Here is a 20,078-nt window from a genome sequence, read left to right as displayed (position 1 = left end):
TCTGCAACAATGCATAAGATTCTAATAAGATTACTGACATTTAGAAATTTGAAGAAAGGAGCTAAAGGTGTAGGGAAGGTGTGATACGTAGGGGAAGAACAAAAAGGGAAAAGAAAAAAATGTGAGAGAATGAAAAGATGAAAATAAAGTGTTTGTAGATGGGGAGGGGAGGAGGGGGTGAAGGGAGGGCAGAGGTAAGGGGAAAAAATGAGAATCAAGACTTGCCATGTAAAGGTACATGATCCCAACAATGAATGTAACTGTACTGTATCCCTAAAATGTACCAATAAACTCAAAAAATTTTAAAAAAAAATGAGTCCCTCTGCTCCAGTAACTACCTAGCACATTGACACATTGTATAGCATTTTGATGATCTGAAATTACTTTATTCCATTGTCTGTCTCCTCCCACCCCTACTTCTGACCTGTGCGTCATGAGAGGATGAATGTAACTGTACTGTATCCCTAAAATGTACCAATAAACTCAATAAAATTTAAAAAAAAATGAGTCCCTCTGCTCCAGTAACTACCTAGCACATTGACACATTGTATAGCATTTTGATGATCTGAAATTACTTTATTCCATTGTCTGTCTCCTCCCACCCCTACTTCTGACCTGTGCGTTTCATGAGAGGAAGGATCTTTGTCATCTTGTTTGATCGCATGTCCCAAGCAGTGAGTTCAATACAGTAAGCGTAGCTGCAATAAAGGAATGCCAACAGATGTTGTCATCATTGCTGTAAGACGCACTCTGATGGAATGTGAAGAGGGCCTCACTGTCCAAGAGTCCTGGAAGCCAAGAAGATTTTAGGGTTAAATATTGACAGGCAGTATCCACTACTAGGCCTTTTATAATCAGAGAAGGAAAATCTGTAGTTGCACAACCAAAGCAGTATATCTCAAAACAAATCACATGGAATATTATTTCCTCTGGTGTGCAAGTAGGTAAGTAGTAAGCTGTCAGAAAGTTGGTGGAATGTTTCATGAAGTTGAATGATTGCTAGAGAACTTCCAATGTGTTTTCTGAATCTTTAAAAATGCGTGGTAATAGTCAACCTTACGAAGCTCCTTTTATCAGAGATCCTTTTTTCATAACATATCTCACTTAACTAGAGTTCCAAAGAAAAACTATAGGAAGATATTGAATTAAAGAATTCAGTGACTTATATGGATCATTTAGAAATTCTGTAGACATTCTCTTTTTTTTTACATTGAGTTTATTTGTCCATTTTAGGCAAGCAATACGACTATCTTTATCACTGGGAATTTGTACCTTTATGTGATATATCTTAGCTTTTATTTTTCCCCACTCACCTGCCCTCCCTTCAATCCCTCCATCCCTCTTTATTCCCAAAGACTTTGTTTTCATTTTTTCCTTTTCTCATATTTTTTTCCACCTTGTTTTGAATAATAGTGGGCATGCTCTACTTTTGTTCTGCCAGAGCTTTCTGCTGTCCACCATCTTTCAAAGGTCTCTGGTGTTGTGTTCTCTTCCCAGGTGTCCTGGAGTTTTTGAAGTTTCTGATACCTTTTCCTTTCTAAATTTGCCCTTTTCCCTTTATCTGCATGACATTCCCCCTCTTTTTTGTAATAAAGAATGTTTATTGGTGCCAATACACAATGCCACAGGATAAACATCCCTATTCTGAAAGGAATAAATCACAGTAAAGAATGCAATGAGATCAGAACCCAGCAAGGTGCATTTTAAATCCTGTAGTTCTGCGTCCAATGCGAGGGGCAGGTTTGTTGAGATGTAATTCCCATGATATGTGGATGCAGGCCTTGTGACTGCTGTGTTAGGATGTTTCCATTCACTATACTGAACCTTCTGGTTCACTTTTACACCTTCATAGCCTGCCCTTTATGGGGGACATTGAATAGTGTCTAAGGCCATTTTATAAATTCTGGGTGGAAGGCTAATGAACTTCTAACTTTTGCATTCTTCATTCCTGTGAATTCAGCACCAGTTGAATGACTCTGATGTCTGCCAACTGCTTATGCAGTAGATAGGCCAACTTGGCCCATGGTTGCCATGGTGTCTGGGTGGCTGTGCACTGTAAAACTAATCCATGGGAAAAATTCTCAAGGTAACCTATCTTGAGCAGGGCGTCCAGAGACTCTTCTCAAATGAAAGCTTTACAGTTTCACAAGTACAATCCCGGATAGAAGGATGGGTTCTTTCTGATTCTTGAAATGACCTTGCCAGCTTTTAATTTTGCTGATGAAAAATGCTTGGCTATTCTTTAAAGATAATCTTTTCAGGAACCATGCTTTCCATGACTCATTTTTGTAGGTGCTTCATTTATTTTGAAACTTTACACTTTCAGATCATATGGATCTAATATTTGCTCTTGATTCTCACTATAATTTTAGCTTAAAGCAGCCAGTAGTACCTTTGCCACAGTCTCTTTTTTTAATGGCTTTTAATTCTGTTTCAATTCTTACCTCCACTGCTATTTCTAATGGGATTCTGCAAGAGAGTAAAGTGAATAAATCTCATAGCCACAGCTATACTTTTAAAAAATGTTCTTCTAGACCTTTACAACTTCTTAAGTTGCCAAAGTCATCAAACAGTTTTGAGAACGGATTGTTATCAGGTTCTATGCTTGGTGCCATGCTACAAAGGTGAGCACAATGGTTATGGTCCCTGCCCTTGCCATTTCTAGTCTAATCCAGGCGACAGCATGAAAAGGGCAGTTCCAGTAAAGGAAATTAAAGTGCTGAGATAGAAAAGAAGCAAGGACCATAGCAGCACATAGAAGGGATGCACTTAACATGCCCTAACAAGCCTGGTGGTTCAGAGCATGTTTCCAAAGGAATGTAGTATTCCAGCAATTTCCAAATACCACACTCCTCACACTTCTCTGTAAAGTAGATTATTTACTGATGTAAATCAGTACAAAATTGTTGACATGAGTCCTAAGCCTCCCAGGCTGAATTTTTAACATCTTTCCATTCTTTCTCCTCATTTTCATCGCACATCAGATCCAGTCAACTTCTTCTCTACCATAAGTCAATAATTCTTATATTCCTTGGCATTCACATTGCTATTGTCTCAGTACAAACCTGTATTAATTTTGGCCTAAGCTTTCTCCAAAATTATGGCAAATGATCCTGTATCAAGCCACTCTTCATAGTATTGCCAGAATATTTTACTATCATCCGTGATCCAATCCCTTGCTGACTATGAGGAAGGGCACACTTTCCTTGACGAACCAAGTGTTGTCAGTGGGATGAGTGCTTTGAACATACAGTTCTTTATTTGCTGTGGACAATTTCTTAGCAAGATCAGTAGCTCCTGTGCTCTCCTGGACTTCCCAGTTATTATCTCATGTGAAGCCTGAGGGTGAGCAGACCTTCCTGAGAGAAGTTCCTCCAGACAGTGAGGGAGTTGAGAAGAGACTTCTGCACTGTAGTTTTTATTAGTTAATTTTTCTCCTTGCTCAGACAAAATATCTGACACCTAAAGTTAGAAGATGAAAGGTTTATGTAGCCCACCATTTGTAGAGGTTTCGGTCTGTAATTAGCTGGCTCCAAGGCAGGGTGGCACACCAGAGGAGAAACAGTCCATGGCAGGCAGAAGGCAGCAAAAGAATCAAGCAGCAAGGGCCGTGTGACACTTTCCCCATTCCTTACATCTTATCCACTAACCACTGTGAGGGTGGCTAGCTCTTGCACCCAAGGGTGAGGCACCCTTAATCCTAGCATGCACCACCAGTCAATCCCAGTATCACATCCCTGACCTCAGCATCATTCACCCTGGATTCAGTCACCTCCAAAATACCCCACCCATGACTGCATAAGGTGCTGGGAGGACATCTGAGTACAAGTCATGACACATACATTTTCAAGGCACCAAAATAAAATAATGCCATACGCTAAAAATATCCAAATATGAGAGCCATTTGCAATGACAAAGATAAAATGTATTAAAAGTAGGATGGTGTGATTCTCAATTATCCATCTAATGTGTCAAAGAGAAATGTTTCTGTCTTACCTTACCATATTTCTGGTGGCCGAGTTAAGGCAAGGTCTGGTGTTGCAGAAGAGGACAGGGAGGCTGGTTACTGTGTTTACTCTCTACACTGTTATGGCTTCTATGCATTCCTCCTTTTACTTTCACTCCTTTCTCCCTCTTTCTCAGGATAATTAGTAGAGTTAAATAAAGCATAGTATGATCATCAGGAGGAAGAATATTTATTAAGTGGAACAAAGGGGAGAGAGAAAAGAATTACTAAGTATTCTTCTTTCCTGATGTCCTTTTTCTTTTCTTTTTTTGGGACCAGGGATCGAACTCAGGCCCTTGCACCAAGGCAGACACCGGAACTGTTGAGCTAAATCCCCTGCCCCTTTTCTGATGCTCTTTACAAATCTTATTTGAAGAAAAAATATGAGTTGGAACTTGATAAACACACATGAAAATAAATTACTTCTGCACCCATTTAAAGTCAAGGAGAATGAGAACTAACATTTGCTGAGTATCTACCATGTATCAGACACTGAGAGATTTTTAAAACAACACTATGAGGTAGATGTCATCCTGTCTTATAAATAGAGAAACTGATATTTAGAGAAAACCTTGCCAACCATCACAGTGTTAGATTGTGGTAGAAGTGGAATTATGTCCTAGTATCTCTGACTTCATAGTTGACCATCGTTGTGACATTCTTTGGTTACAGTTTATCTTTATTCTACATTGAATTTCTTTTATTCTACCATGATGCTTGACACATCTTTGTTTTTTGCAGTACTGGGACTCTATCTCAAGACCCTGTGCTTGTGAGGCAGGTGTGGTGCCACTGAGCTAAATCCCTGGCCCTACGATGCATGATGTTTCTACCATCGATCTCAGACCCTGTATTATTGGCCAAAAACGTATGGGAATTTTCTACATAACAAAGTGGTACTAAAAGTTTGTTTAGGCAAGAAAAATGCAGCTTTTGAGAGACAGACTTCAACTTGACAAAGCTAAATCCCTGGCCCTATGATGCATGATGTTTCTACCATCGATCTCAGACCCTGTATTATTGGCCAAAAACGCATGGGAATTTTCTACATAACAAAGTGGTACTAAAAGTTTGTTTAGGCAAGAAAAATGCAGCTTTTGAGAGACAGACTTCAACTTGACAAATACTAAGTCTTTTTTCCCCCTCACAAATCCCAGCAATAAATCCTAGCCTTCACAACAGAAACTTCTTATACATAAGTTTGTGTATTTTTGCTGGTTATACAAGGATTTGGTCAAGCTATGTCTTTCACAGCACTCATCTAGTAAAATACTTACAATAAGAATTTTTTACTTATTTGCTTGCTTCTTTATTTCCTTGATTTTTTCCGTTTGACTGACTTTCTTTTTCATTATAAAATATTTTACATATTGAAAAACCATACACTTTCTCTTAAAATTTCCTGAAAAGTATGAAGCAAAATGGAAAACATGTAAAATAATGTTTGTAATCCCCAATTATTGAGACATTTTAAACAAAGTTAAAATATGGAGCTAGATGACTCCAGTTGTCATTTTGCAGCAAAAATCATCTGTAAAATGTGTTAACCAAATTAGAGACTGTATGTACATAATGTATGATGTACCAACTGTCTACAGAAATTTTAACATTTTCAATAAAAGACTTGGTTCTCTGAAATGGCTACACCTCCCTTGACTTGACAATGAGAAAATGTGCATAGTAGCCAGCTAGGCTTAGAAAATAAATAAACCACTAACCAAATGCAAAGCATTGGAACTACGCCTTTCCAAGTCATGTTCATCAAGGGAAGCTTCAGTTTATCACAATTACCTTCACTGTATTACTTCTGAAGCTTTAGCATTCACATTACTAATTTCCTTCTGCTAACTAATTTTGAATTGTTCAATCCAATTATCGGAATCTGGGCTAAATTTACCTTCGATTACAGTACAGATAGGAATATTTTTCAGTCATTAGTGATTTCATGGATATATTGTCACCTGTTGAGACTATACAGAGGTGTCTCACACTGAGTGCTTCTAGGTATGTTGCTTTGCAGATATTACATGTAAGTGAGATGATATATTTAATCCACTGGTGTTTGGATGATGCGTAAATACTCTGGGACTTTGCTTTGCTGTTCAATGCCTTTCATATTTGGCTAAGAAGTAGAAGCTGGTACTGAATATCCTTTCTACCAGATTAGAATCCATGGACATAGACAAAAGGTAAACATATATCTCTAGAAGATTGCTCATCTCCCTTCCCGTCAATGTCTACAGTCTTTAGACTGAATGCTAACATTTGCAGGGAACTGTCTTGACCTTAGTGTGATTCAGATTTGTATTCACTGATGGCATCTGAGTAAACCTCTCTTCTTCCCTTTCAGTTGTGTTGATTCTTCTACTTTAGCTGGAATTGGTTTTGATATCCTCAGTGAGATTATTTGTCAAATGCTTGTTTTTTCTTAAGGTTTTATTAAAGACAAATGCCTTTGTTCATGATTAGAAAGGTGCAAATTCATTTTAAATTTGAATGCCTCTTTTTTAGAATTTTACTGTTTTTGCATTTTTACCACTAGAAGGAAGCACTTCATGTATTTAAAAGACTATAATAGGATGGATTTTATAAAATATATACTGCAATGAAACTATGATCTCAAGAAACAAAACATTTCTGTCATGAAGAAGGAATCTTCATATCTTCACTCTTCTCTTAGCCCTGTGTTATAGGAATATTAACCTTTTTTCATATATAAATTAGTTTGCATACTCTAATATACATATTAGAATATATATATGTGTGTGTATGTATACACATACACACACATATACACACTCACACTGTAGTAGATGAATGGCTTATCATGCATCATGCATATGGCCCTGGATTCTATCCCCAGCACTGAGGAAACAGATATTAAAGAAAAATGCAGCACGTATTCATTAACATGTGCTTTCTTCCATGTAACACAACTTGAAAGAAGACAGAAAATGCTGACCATATATGAATTAATAATTGGGCTAATTCTGATCAATTCTAAAGCGTAAGCAAGAAATAAAAATGACAGCTTAATTATTTGTGTTAAAGAAAGCAAAGCAAATTTGCATTACTATAAGCAGAAGGCATTATATATTTGTGCTGTTGAAAGCCCTTCAAGGAATATTTAAAAAGGAATAAAGACCTTAGATGAGAAGGGTGTAACTTCCTGGTCAAGAAAAATTTAAAACTCTTCCATTAAGGCATTCAACAATCCCTGAATTTAAGACATTGAGCATCAACATAAAACAACATTTTGAAATGATTAATTTAGACATAAAAATATAACAAGTTCAGGAAACATTGCCACTGTTTTTTCAGGTTCACATGAATCTGATTTTAGTTCCCACATACTCTTTTCAGAGGAATATTTAAATAGTGTGACTGTGACAAGCCAAACTGTTTTGAGACCTCATTGAAAGTCAAATGAAAACATTAATCAAATGCAAAAATATTCCCGTCAGGCGTAGAAATGCTGCAGGTTAGAAAATAAAAATGTTGCCTGTGAGAAGGGAAATCGATTGATTTAGAAAAAGCAAGTATTGGCTCAAGTCTACATGGTCAGTACTGACTAAAAATCACTAGAATTTCAGGGATTTGTATTTTTCTTGAGAATCGTCTGACAGTCTCGGGCCATATCCATGTTACACAATCAATTTGTTTAACTTTTCACCTGAGTAAGTTACAATATCAGATCCAAGGACTTATTGTTTTTCTTTTCTCATTTTTGATAGGCTTTAGTAATTTGCATGCAATAATTATCTATACAGAAAATAACCAGGCTAGTGATTTGGCAATATTAGTCTTAACTGAGCACAAAACTGACTTTTGTCTACTAAATGCAGCAGAATTGTTCAATGTGAAGTACCAGCCACCTTCTGATTTTTGTTATGAGTTCAGGGAGGTGGGGCTTCCTCAGTGAGACAGCCTCATATGTGGTGTTATTATTCAGTCTGAGTGCTTCTGTTTCCTGGGTCTAAATGAATACGTACCCCTAAACTCCTCACTCTGTGCCAATATGTGTAGCAAAAACCTTACACTTCTGTCATTTACAGAGTCATCTTAGCAATTTGTCATTTTAAGCCTTTTTGTCATTATCTATTTTAAAATGCTGTTATACAGAGTTATGAGGATTTAATTAGATAAGATCAGCAAAACATGAGATTTGTCCAGCACAAAGGCACATTGATATATACTATATTCCTTGATTTATTTTTCTTTTAGTGCCCAGCCACTGTGCTACGCACTGAGAATTAAATACTGCAAAATTCACAGCTCTTGTACTTATTATCTTAGTGTGTTTCAGGGAGTACGTTTAAATCCAAGAGCAATTTTTCTATAGTTTTCTGAGAGAAGTAAAGACAAAGAGAGCTGTGGGAACATGCGAGAAGGCTTCCTGGAGGGCACATTAGGGGTAAACAGTAGTCAGAGAAGCATGAAAAAAGAATGCACATTGAGACCACAGTGTTACATGAAATAAATCAGACACAAGCTTAAATATTGTATAGTTCTCATTTGAGAAACTCAAAATTATAAATTAAGAGCAAAGTAAAAGCTAGATAATAGGAAGCAGGGGGATAGATGTTTCTCAAATGGGAGGGGACCAAGAGTGGGAGGGGAGAGAGCGGGTGGAAAGCGGAGTTAAGATACGCTGTGTGCATGGACCAACTCCATACAAAGAATGTAAACATTACATACTCCGAGGATGCCAACAAAAATATCCAGTACCACCAAAATCATACACTAAACATATTTTTTAAAGATAGAAATTATAGGTGCAGGTCAAGTAAGAAAGTCAAATATTAAAACAACAAAATTCTTGTTTTCTCTCCACCGCTTGCAGTGCTGAAGAACAAGTTCAGCAAATAAGAGCCCCCCCCATAGTTAGGAAGTAAGCAAACAAACAAACAAAAACTTTATGAAGCCTAGAGGTAATTAGTAAACATTCAGAGCTCAATGTCTGCCTGTAAGGCCACCCTTGTCTCGGAAGACACTGGCACAGAATATCTTTCTCGTTCTGTGTATAAAATGAGAAAAATGAAATTAAAGAGAAAAAATTCAAAGAAGCCTATGCTCTATCCTTTCCTTTATAAATCCTAGTAATTCAAGAGGTCTGCCTGAAGTGAAACCTTTCCAGGCCACAGACAGGAAAAAGCCTATTGAAATGTGTTTCATTCCCAAAGAAAAGGGTCACTCAAGATCCTTGACCCTTAACTCTGAATGGATTTAATGAAAGCCAGTTGATATTTTTAAGAGTTTAGAAAAGGGATTTCCCTCCTACATGAAAAGAAGACAGACATCATCAGTGTCCAGAGGCTGTTTCATATAAGGCAGCTCCCGCACGCTTTTCACTAACTTTTTGTAGGTTTTTAAAACCACTAGATGAGGGCTTAGCATCTGAGAAAACTGTGTTTCATGTTCAAGGCTTGAAACGTAATGAATACAAAGACCATCTCCCAGGATTAGAGTTCTAATCATTCGCCAGACACACATGCTCTTTTCTCCATACTGGTCAAGGCAAGACTAAGCTTTTCAGAAAAGATGTATGTTGTTCCCCACACCATTTAGTCACTACAAAACCTTTCACTATCAGTTGGAAGAAGATAATCCAAACAATTCTATAAATACTATTGACTCTGCAGCTGCATACAAAATTGCAGTTTGAGACGTTCTGGTCACTCCGCTGAATGCAATTAATATTAATTTTCTACAAATTTCATTTGTAAAATGAAATTTCTCTAAAGTCCTTTATTTATGGTTGACTTGGGACCACTACTGATCACACAAGTATCTCTATAAACATGCAGACACGGCTGTTGTCACATCCTTTTAGCAAATGAGAAACCTGAGTCAGGAAATAATAGAGTAGCACAACAGCAGTGACAAAGAAAGAATAAGGGTAGAAATGAGATAAAATGATCACTGCTTGGCAGTCAAGAAGGAAGAATGGGAGAAATTCTTCCTTTTCTCTTACTTTGGAAAAAAGGTCAGAACCAGCCTTCTGAGTATTAATTTGGAAAAATTCTCCCCTGCTTCTTCTAGTGTTGGTTGAATTGTTGATTGATTCAGGTGGGCAAAAGCAAGGAGAGTTGCCAGCCATCAAGATGCCCCACACGTCCTCTATAAAAACAGGGTCCCTCCTTGGATTTTTGACCTCCAGAATGTGCTCTGTACAAAGTTCCCCTTCATTACTATTATGTTTGTCACCAAGTGATTGCCAAATAACTGAAGAACTGATGTTTGTATTGCACACTTAAGCTTTATGAATGAGCCCTTAGAAGAAAAATCACCGAGAAGGATCCTGAACAATCAAATAACTGTCATTTCTTGGTTGCGTTTTATTCAATTTCTGTTTCAGCTCTGATTCTACCTGCTGCATACTGAGCTTCCAGTACAAGTTCAAACTAGGAGGGGTTGAGACATTTCCATGAAAGCAGTTGTATGTTTTGAATCCACCTGTCCTACATCATAGAAAAAATCTACAGTCAAACAATGCAATTATCTCCCAGATGTTTCTGATAAGAAGTCATCTCGGTGAGATATTATAAGCACAGCTGTGACCACAGAATCAAAAGAAAAGACAGTCCTTTAGGAGGATTTAATTCAGTAAATGAACTTGGACATCCAAAAGTATTAAGTAGTAGAACTCTGTTTCAGGAAAATAAAGGAAAACAATAGTAAAGTACTTTCTCATTGAAACCCAATAAAGTAGGTATGATTATACCACAAGCGATACATTAAATAAATTTCCCAAGAGCACAGGTAAGATAAGGTAGAGTTGTAATTGAAATGCACATGTTGTGGCTTCAGATCTGTGCTTTGACTCATTTATTCTCTGGTCATTCAATAGCCTGAAATCCCACCACTACAGATTCCTCCTATACCCATGTTGCGATTCAAGCCAAAGAAGAAAACACTTTTTGGAAAGTTGCTTCCTCTTAAGGCTGATAGGGAGAATTTATAAATAGAAAATATTCAACGAAGTAAGACTGTTTACAATCATCTATGTTCTTCTGGGGCAGATTCAAAATCTAGCTAGCTACTAGAGATTTCATCAGTGGGAAAGAAATATCAAGATAATAAGCATCGCTCCTATTTCTTATTTATTAGGTAGTAATTCTGACCCTGGGTCCCTACCCAAGTTGCACTGAAACTTCAGCACCTTGAGACCATGCAAAATAAGTGATTCTCAGTGAGCTAGGGTTGGGAATGATGAAGAAAGAATGCAGGTGCTTACAGTCTGCATCAATATCATTATCAGAAGGTGAGCTGCTCAGGAAATGAACAAGGTGCCAAGAGGCAAAGCACGGTGCCTCCCAAATAAATAAGAGCAGAAAGAAATCAGAACAACAACAGAGAAAACCTTTTGTTGACATTTTCAGAAGCCAGCTTTATACAGGCCACATCTCCAAAGAATGGAAATGGCAGTGGAAAGAACCAATAACACCAGAAAAACATAGGCCAGTACATTCATCACCAGTCAGAGGGGAACACCAGAAAGGGCTTCGGGACTCATCAGGGGCAGCACTTCTACTCCTCTGCACTCAGCCTTGTGTACAGGAGGAGCACAGTGAGAGAGAAGGCACTCCTGGACCCTGAATTGGGAATTCTCGGGGTAGGACTGCGTTGTATTAAGGAAAGAAGCAGCAGAGTGAGCACATCACTGGATTTTTATATCAAATGAAAATTGATCTTGATACCACAGAATTTCTATTTTTGGCCAAAGTGCGCCTGATTTCCTGTGCTCTGGGTTCTGTTGTGCACACAGACATATTTATTTGAACAAACACACACACACACACACACACACACACACACAATCTTTTTAGTGTTTTTAATATCACATGGTTTCCTGGAACTCAACTCTAAGAGCTGAGATTCAGGGTTATGCCTGACCAAGGGAACGATTCTAATATAAGCCTCCACCAAAGGAGACAAATTTGACCATTTGGGCAAGCGATATAATGTGGGAGAAATGAAAGAAGTTTCCTGTGACTTAAATATACCTACTTTAATTTAAAGGGAGCATGTGTCTAAGGAAATTTACTTAATGGGGTGTTAAGTAAGAGCACTAATTTTAGAATTAGTGAATGTAGCCAAAATTAAATGAGACTTTCTAATGGATGCAGTTGATAAAGGAAGAACATTTTAACTGGCCCTGGGAGGGAATTTTAGCTATTTCTGCCAGGACTCAGAGAACAACTCAGGACCACAGAATATTATAGTAGTGGAGTAGGAAAGTAGGAGGGTCCAACAGATTTGTCTCAGCTGGGGAAACTTAAACCAAACAGAAAGTGCTAAGAAAGTCTGGACCATAATTAGTCCTCTGGAAACTGAGAATTAAGTGAGAAGGAGGTAGTGAATCAAGTCTGAGAAAATCAGGATGAGTTTGATGGTAAATTTTTGTTTAAATAATGGGCAGGATTTTTGAGAATGAGAGGAAACTCTCTTCTTCTGGATGTTCCTAGAGCTAAGAACAAGCAGACTGAGGGCTGGCAATTTAGCTCAGTGGTTCCACCACCTGCCTCGCAAGTGCCAGGACCAGAGTTCGATTCCTGGTACAAGGAAAAAAACAAACAAACAAACAAAAAAAAAAAACACGAAAAACAGACAGACTGATTTCCAATGGGCCCAGAGCTTGTCAGACTAGGGAATGGACATTATGATTGGATATTAACAACCGACTAAAGCTCACATATAGGAATAAATAATTTTAGCACTAAATAATTAGAAACCTCCTTCTTCTGGATAAGATATAATAAGGAAGGCTTCCTGAATACAATGATCATAGCATTTCTGGGTTTTAAAGAAGAAAACTGTGAGGGTGTGTTGTCATTGAAGGAGTGCACACCAGTATGTGACTTGTGCTTTTAAATTTATACAGCACATTAATACTAGTATTATGCTATATATAGCTACATGTTTTATTCTTGAGCCATATTTTGATTCAGGGACATTATCCCCACACTCTTAAAACTATTTTTATACTTTTAACTTAACTAATAAAGTGAAAGAGAAGACTTATTTTGATAGTAATTCATATATATATATAATATATATATAATATGCCTCATTAAGTAGTTTTCACTACATTTCCCAATTAATGGTACTAGTTTATAAATTGTGAAGATATGTTTATAAACTAAAAACTATTTGGTGTGCAAGTAACATTGCTTTTGTGCACCTGATTCATGCAAAACCAGACCAGCCTTCATGATTACTGCCATTATCCCAAAACTACTACCTGTTATCTGCAGTGTAGAAAGGGCCCATATGGCATATGCTGCTGGCTGCCAACCAAAACTCATTTCTTACTCTTTTGAGTGTATATCTAGCTTATGGTTCTCAGTATCTCACAGAGTCAGGGATCCCTGTGACTGAGTTCTAGCCAACGGCTGTGACTACCACAGATGGGTGCCAGTCTTGTGCCTGGCCCATAAAACAGCAGGCACAGCATATTTATTTTTGTCTCATTTATGCTCCCTTGAAGTCATATATCAATGATTCCTCTTCTGTCACCTCACGTATAGGGACTACCCCCAGCAACATTACTCAGAGCAGTAATGAAACTGACAGTGATTGCAACTGATTATTTGTAAAAAATTTATTTGAAAGTATGAAGTAAGGTTATGATTATGGACATAAATACTTCAGAACTATAGGCAGTGCTTAAACTATGTGATACTAATCTCTAAGACACCTCATTTCATGTAATGAATTAACTTTTACACATCCCAAGTGGCAGCAGTTTTGCTCAATTTTGGAGGAAATTGAAAACTGTCCCTCAGCATGCTTTTTATGGGGTTTAAGACCTTTAGAACTTCAGTTTCAAAAAACTGGAAGCACAACAAAAATATAGAAATGTGTATGGAATGTTTACATGTATGTGTGATGATATATAATACACACATATGCATTTATATGACTTTTGCTGGATATGTGTATCTATTTATTAAAAGTTGAGCATCTCTAATCCAGAAATCCTAAACTTTTTGAAAACCACAATGATTGCTCTGAGCTCAAAAAGTTTTGAATTTTTGATTTCAGATTTTCAGGATGAATAGTCTCAACTGCTAAAATCTATCCAAATTGATTCAAAAAATCTAGAAAACTCTGAAATCTAAATACTTTTGGCCTCAAGCATTTTAGGTGAAGAATGGTTAAGACTTGTGCATGTAATTCTGTATTCTCCTACAGTTTATAGCTTTCAGTACCCACATAAATGGTTGTGCACTGAAAACTATCATACTTAAAGGTTTATTTTTATGTTTGCTGCACTCTGGAAACATTCTAAGTTGTGAATTATAAGTTAGATGTTTTAGGGCACCCTAATATTAATGTCACAACTCCTGGGGAAACTGATGAGTACAGAGGACATTCTGTTGTCATGTATACCACGGACCATGGTCTCACACTTCTGCACTGATGAATGAATGACTATATTTCATTTAGGACAATGATTTTTAAGACATTTGGAATTATACTGTTATTTGATTCCCTAATAATCTCACTCCAGTCTAGCAGCTTAAAGAAGGCTAAAATTCTATGGTAGGTGGTTTAAAGAAGTAATTGGCTCAAACTAGAAGGTGGTTTTCAGTCTTGCTTGCATAATGGAACCACCTCCAGTGCTTTCAAAATATGATGACCAGGCCCCATGCCTACAAATTCTAACATAATCAACACCTTTAAAGATTTTCTTAAAGTTCCCTTAGAGACTCTGTGTAGTCAGAGCTGAGAACCACTGTCCACATTATATCTTTTTTTCACTTGATGATAAACATTAGTAGTCTTGTTTAAAACTATGGATTCTCAATTCCAACCTAAGACATTCTGAATCAATGCACTTGAGGAATGAGATCTTTGAGTGTATTCTTTCTTAAAAGAAGATCCCCATATAATCATTTGATCAGATAAATATTGTCTGTCATTCTGAGCTGTATCTCAGTGCATAGTATAGACCCTAGAGCTTACCAACCATTCAATAACTCTTTTGTATTCATTTATTTACATTTAAAATGGAAATGAACAAAACTAATTGCAAAATTGTAAATGCTACCTGTGATGACTGGTTTTTACACTAGAGAATCACAAAAAAAAGTATTGTCAAGGACTTCACAAAAGTTTCAATGGGTTCTCTTACAGAAAGTCAGAAAGGATTGTAATATAATCTTAGTTCATGGGTCTGTATGTGGGTATCTGAAGTCTTTCAAAATGGTTTTTGTGAGTGGGTGCCAAGTTCTTTCTGTATAGCCACTTTTAGAAAAATCACAAGTGAGAGGAACAGCTGAGAGCAAGACACTAGAATCTTATGCAAACTGAGAACTACAATTGTACCTAGTAAATAATTAGAAAAACAATACTTTGTTTTACTTGATTGTTGTGTTTTTCTAAGTGCATGGGTTTTATATTTTATATTCGATTGAATGGCGATGAATATGCCTACACAAAGACAACTATTAAGATTTTCTGTCTGTATTTTATCTTTGATATTTCTTAAAATAGTCACTAATTTAGTTGAATGTCATCTTAGAAATTAAGATTCTTTTAGTTCTGATAAGATTTGTCTTTTTAATTATCTGTCATTCATTATTGGGACATTTATTGTTTTTACATTATCACTAATTATTTTTCTTTATACTGACCAGAATATGATGACATTCAAAACTTAGCAGTGAATCCTTCTCAGATCTAACTAATTAGTTGTGTTTTAATGAAGCAAGTATCTGTGTGCATGAGGATATTGTGAAATTTCTTCCAACCCACTCCTACCTCAGAGAACAAATGAGGGATTCAGAGTAGTAAAAATGACATTTGCGTAATGCTTTACAATGTATAGTGTTTTCATACCTGTCTCTCACTGGAGTGTCATGGCCACTTTGTAAAGGAGGGGACAGTGCTTCATCTGTCATGGTGTTGTTGGTAGACACTGTAGGCATATAGAGAGCAGATCATCCACTTGATCCATACATAATTGAAGGGATGTTTCTGCTCATTGTGAAACAATTTAGAAAATGTACTTTCCCAAGAAAATTCAGGCAACTTCTGCTATTAAGTTAAAAAGCTGTAAAGACCATCGCTGTAAGCCATGACTTGTAAGTTCTGATGTCACAAATGTATGCATAAAATGGGCTAGGTGCAAGATGGTAGGTGATGAGGTCCACAGCAAATTAGTGCATTTCTGCTTAAAGCTACATTTTAAAAACTTTTCAGCTCTACGGGTCAGAGAAGTCATATGTGTGTGCTCTGTACCTCACCAGCATGTGGGGTTTGGAAGGAGAAATGAAGCAGAACACAGAGGCAGGAGGAGATCTGATGAGAATTGCCTGAAGAACAGAGATCAAGTTTGGTAAAAATTACTGGCGCCCATCCAAGATGAACAGCCTCCTTCTGTCTCTCTCTTTGGCCAAAGCTTTGTTGTTGTTACAGAAAAAATATAGTGTCAAAAGCACTGTAAGAAGTAGTTTTTCTAGTCTGTATTCTTATCTATAGAATGGAGAAAATACTATAGCACGGAGTTGTAGTTAGATCCAATGAAAGCGGGACAGATCTGAGCAGGAGTCCTTTCATATTATAAGCACTAAGGAGTTGGTAAGTATTATTGTTCTCATGATCATTGAAGGAACGATTCCTTACTCGTTCCTTGAACATCTCATTATATACTAAAGACAAAAGTTAACCTTCAGAACTGTGTGGTAAAAAGCCCAGAGAAGCCTTGGTGGCCAGCGGGAAAGTAGGGTCTTTCCTTTCACTCATATAATAGCAACTCCATATCCAAATACAGTAGTGTGCCCTTTCTGTGGGATAATCAATATGCTCAAAATAGCCCTTCCTTTAGAATTATCAAAGGTACTGGCTAGTTAGGCCCGATGCACAATAAGCCATATCAACCAGCCTAGTGTTTCCTAGAATGGCATTCCTAGAAGCTTCCCAGTAATTTGGTTCTGCAAAAAATACACGATGAAGGAAGCGCCTCCTCTGGACATCATGCTCAGCTATCGAAGGAGAGATGAGAGAAGCATCTCTGACCTTGAAGCCCTGCCTTTATGGAGTATGGGAGAACCAAAAATGTAAAGAGGTGGTGTCAATACGAAGACAGATGAGCATCTGAGATCCTGACACTCTAACGTGTATCTTTCCCTCTGCCTCTTTCAGTGGGACTAAGTACTGTGGAAAAGCTAGGGTAAATATGCTGTGAAAAGAATGAGGAGAGATTCACGCCCATTCTTCAAAGTCTAGATTCAGCTCCATATCCTCCAGTGCACTCCACTTTGATCTTTTACTCACTTGAAGTCCTTTGAAAGTCGCTATTTAATCATTTTGTCCTTTAATTATTTTCTATGTAAAGTGGAAATTTAGTTGTTCTCTGGGTATATAACCTGTATACCCAACCAGATTTTAGTAAGCTCTCTGAGGGATAGGACCCATATGTTTTGAGCAATGTATATTGCTGTACTGAAAAACTGAATGTATTAATGTTGTTACCTGATTAAAATTTTTTAAAAATAGTTCACACATAATACACAGATGCAACAGTTCAGACTGTGTATTGAAGGCCCCTATGTCTGAAGAATTTTGGGTGTAATTTTAGTATTCAGATATTAGTTCAGGCAGCAAAAATGGTAAACGTAAGCCTGTATCCTATTTTCACTTTTAATCCACATTTATATTTTTGGTCCTGCTGCATGAATGATGCCAACAGCTTAAACTTAGAAGACAACAGAATATACATTTGATTACCCCACAAATAAAGAAGGGTAGCTAGGGAAAACATGCAGGGATCACTTATTTGTTTCAATGTGACTTGCAAAGTTGGCTGGGATGGCAAAATAATTTTCAAATTCAAAATTATGAGCTTGCATTAGGCTAATTTATCATTGAAACCCTTTTCCTATATATTATTATTAAAACTCAAAGAAAAATATATTTAACATAAATATTTGTTTTGAAAAGAGAGGTGAAGTGGAAAAACTAACAGCTAATACTGAAGAAATGGCTTTTACTTGAAAACTACTAAAAATTATAAATAGACGACACCCTTTATTATTTATCCGATATTTAAAATTCCACCTCTCTCACATCTGATTTAGTTCATTTTAGCTCTCTTATCTGTCGTATCAGTCTCTTTCTTTCATTTATATTTGCCACTAGTGAAATTCTGCTTTTAATTACTTCCCAACCAGACTCCTGCAACAGCTGCCTCACCAGGTTCTGGATTCTTTCAAGCTGATCCTTTATGAGATGCGAGACTATTCTTCCTACAACACAACTTCGGATTTGTGATTTCCAGTTCAAACACCCTTCGTGACTCCTCCTTGCTTACAGAGTGTGTAAACTAACTTAGGCCAGCATGCACTAGTTTTTGTGCTCTTATTCCATTTTTCTGTATTTCTTTCCTAATCATCTGATTCACTAAATGTATTTGTGCATTTTTTACACCAAAATGCTGTTGTTCATCATTCCCATGTATACTTTTAACCTTCTAATCTCTTTTGATTTTATTAAGACTGTCCTGAAGCCTAGTCTACTCATCCTCCAGGATCAAGCTTATGTGTCACCTCTTCCATGAAGTTGTCTCTAAACTTTTCAGAATTAATTAATATTCTTCTTTCTAAGATTTATAAAATAACTCACTATTTCTCTGACAAAACTTGTTATTTTATATATTATAAATATTTAGGTAAGTATTTTTCTCGGCTATTAGGATGCTAAAGCTCCTTAAAAGTACAGGCTACGGCAGTTACACTCCGCAAGCTCTACAGTGGCAAGTGTAAAGGTTTAAACACAGAAGATGTCCAAATAGCTACTGAGTAAATGACTGAATAGAGTAAATCTATTCCTGTCCTGTTACAGAATTCTGAAATTTACATACAGGATCTCTATGAGCCTTGTTTACCATTATGAAAAATGTAAGTTATTAATGTAAAATGATCTGACTTATGAAATATGCAATCACAGATCAGTAAAGTAGGTTTGTTTACTTCAGCATCACTATAAGCACATAACATGTCGCTCAACTTTACAGAGGCCACAATTTCACTAAAACGTAGAAATTCTTAGCTCCATTATAATCTTATGGGACCACTTGCCCATTGTTGGTAGAATATTCAATGTACTTAGCTAGAGTATCTCACAGATGTCTCTCTTTTGTAATTTTTCCATAGGTTTGGAAGATCTCTCAGAATGATTATATAGCTTTCTATTTCTGTAAAATCTTAAGACAATTTTTTTTTTATTGCTTAGCCATATGGTAGCCTGTTCTGTTACCTATAGAATAAGTAGAAAAGATGATGTGCAATAAATCTAAAATGTCTCTTCATTGAGTCTGTCTTAGATTCCAAGTTAGTCATATAATTCTAAGTTTATTATTTAGAAAAAATACCTTTTCCAGTCATGGTGTGTAATTGGCTGGGTCAGGTTGTGAAGGTATATTCCATGCCTTTGTCAACATCTACTGCAATAATTAACTTAGACTGTAAATCAAGAACCCTAGAAAGTAAAAGTAGATTTAATGAGATGAAATGGCTAAAACTAATATATATTTTAAAAGCAATCAAAGAGTGCATGTGATTTTTTTTTAATTCAGTGTAATTTCATCCTGAGTTCTATTTATGGAAGTGAAGGTAAAAATTCAAAAATCTGAGAACAGAGATTTTCTATATCACAGAATATTTAATTATAGGTCAACTTAGATATACCTTTTTGCTTAAAAATATTATACTTGTTTTTCTAGTCTATTTGTAATACTACATTTAAATTCTCTTTCATGGTGTGAAATGGAATCTATTTCCATCACTGAATGAAACCACGTTCTAATTACTGTAGACATAGATGCAGGAAATAAACTCAAATTAGACTTGTAAAAGACTAATCTTTTTTAATATTTTATAAATACTGTGACTCTTGATAATTATTTTATTCTGAGCCTGCATATATCTGTCTTATTGGTACATCCAATTTAGCCTAAATATTATAAGCTTTAGTTGCCAATTTCAAACTCATTAGATTTGTTACCTTCAACTGACTTGCTGTTACAAAATCAAGAAAGTATTTCTATTGCTTCAAATAAAATATT

The 20,078-nt window shown here is 36.5% G+C and overlaps 1 pseudogene; it reads right to left on the bottom strand.

Annotated features, from left to right (window-relative positions):
• LOC104848996 overlaps positions 1-20,078 on the bottom strand; it is a 266,524-nt pseudogene that overhangs the window by 132,400 nt on the left and 114,046 nt on the right.

The sequence above is a fragment of the Fukomys damarensis genome, unplaced genomic scaffold (genome assembly GCF_012274545.1).
Source record: "Fukomys damarensis isolate Sample0158 unplaced genomic scaffold, DMR_v1.0_HiC HiC_scaffold_33, whole genome shotgun sequence".
NCBI classification, from domain to species: Eukaryota; Metazoa; Chordata; class Mammalia; order Rodentia; family Bathyergidae; genus Fukomys; species Fukomys damarensis.
This window is presented reverse-complemented; position numbering and strand designations above follow the sequence as displayed.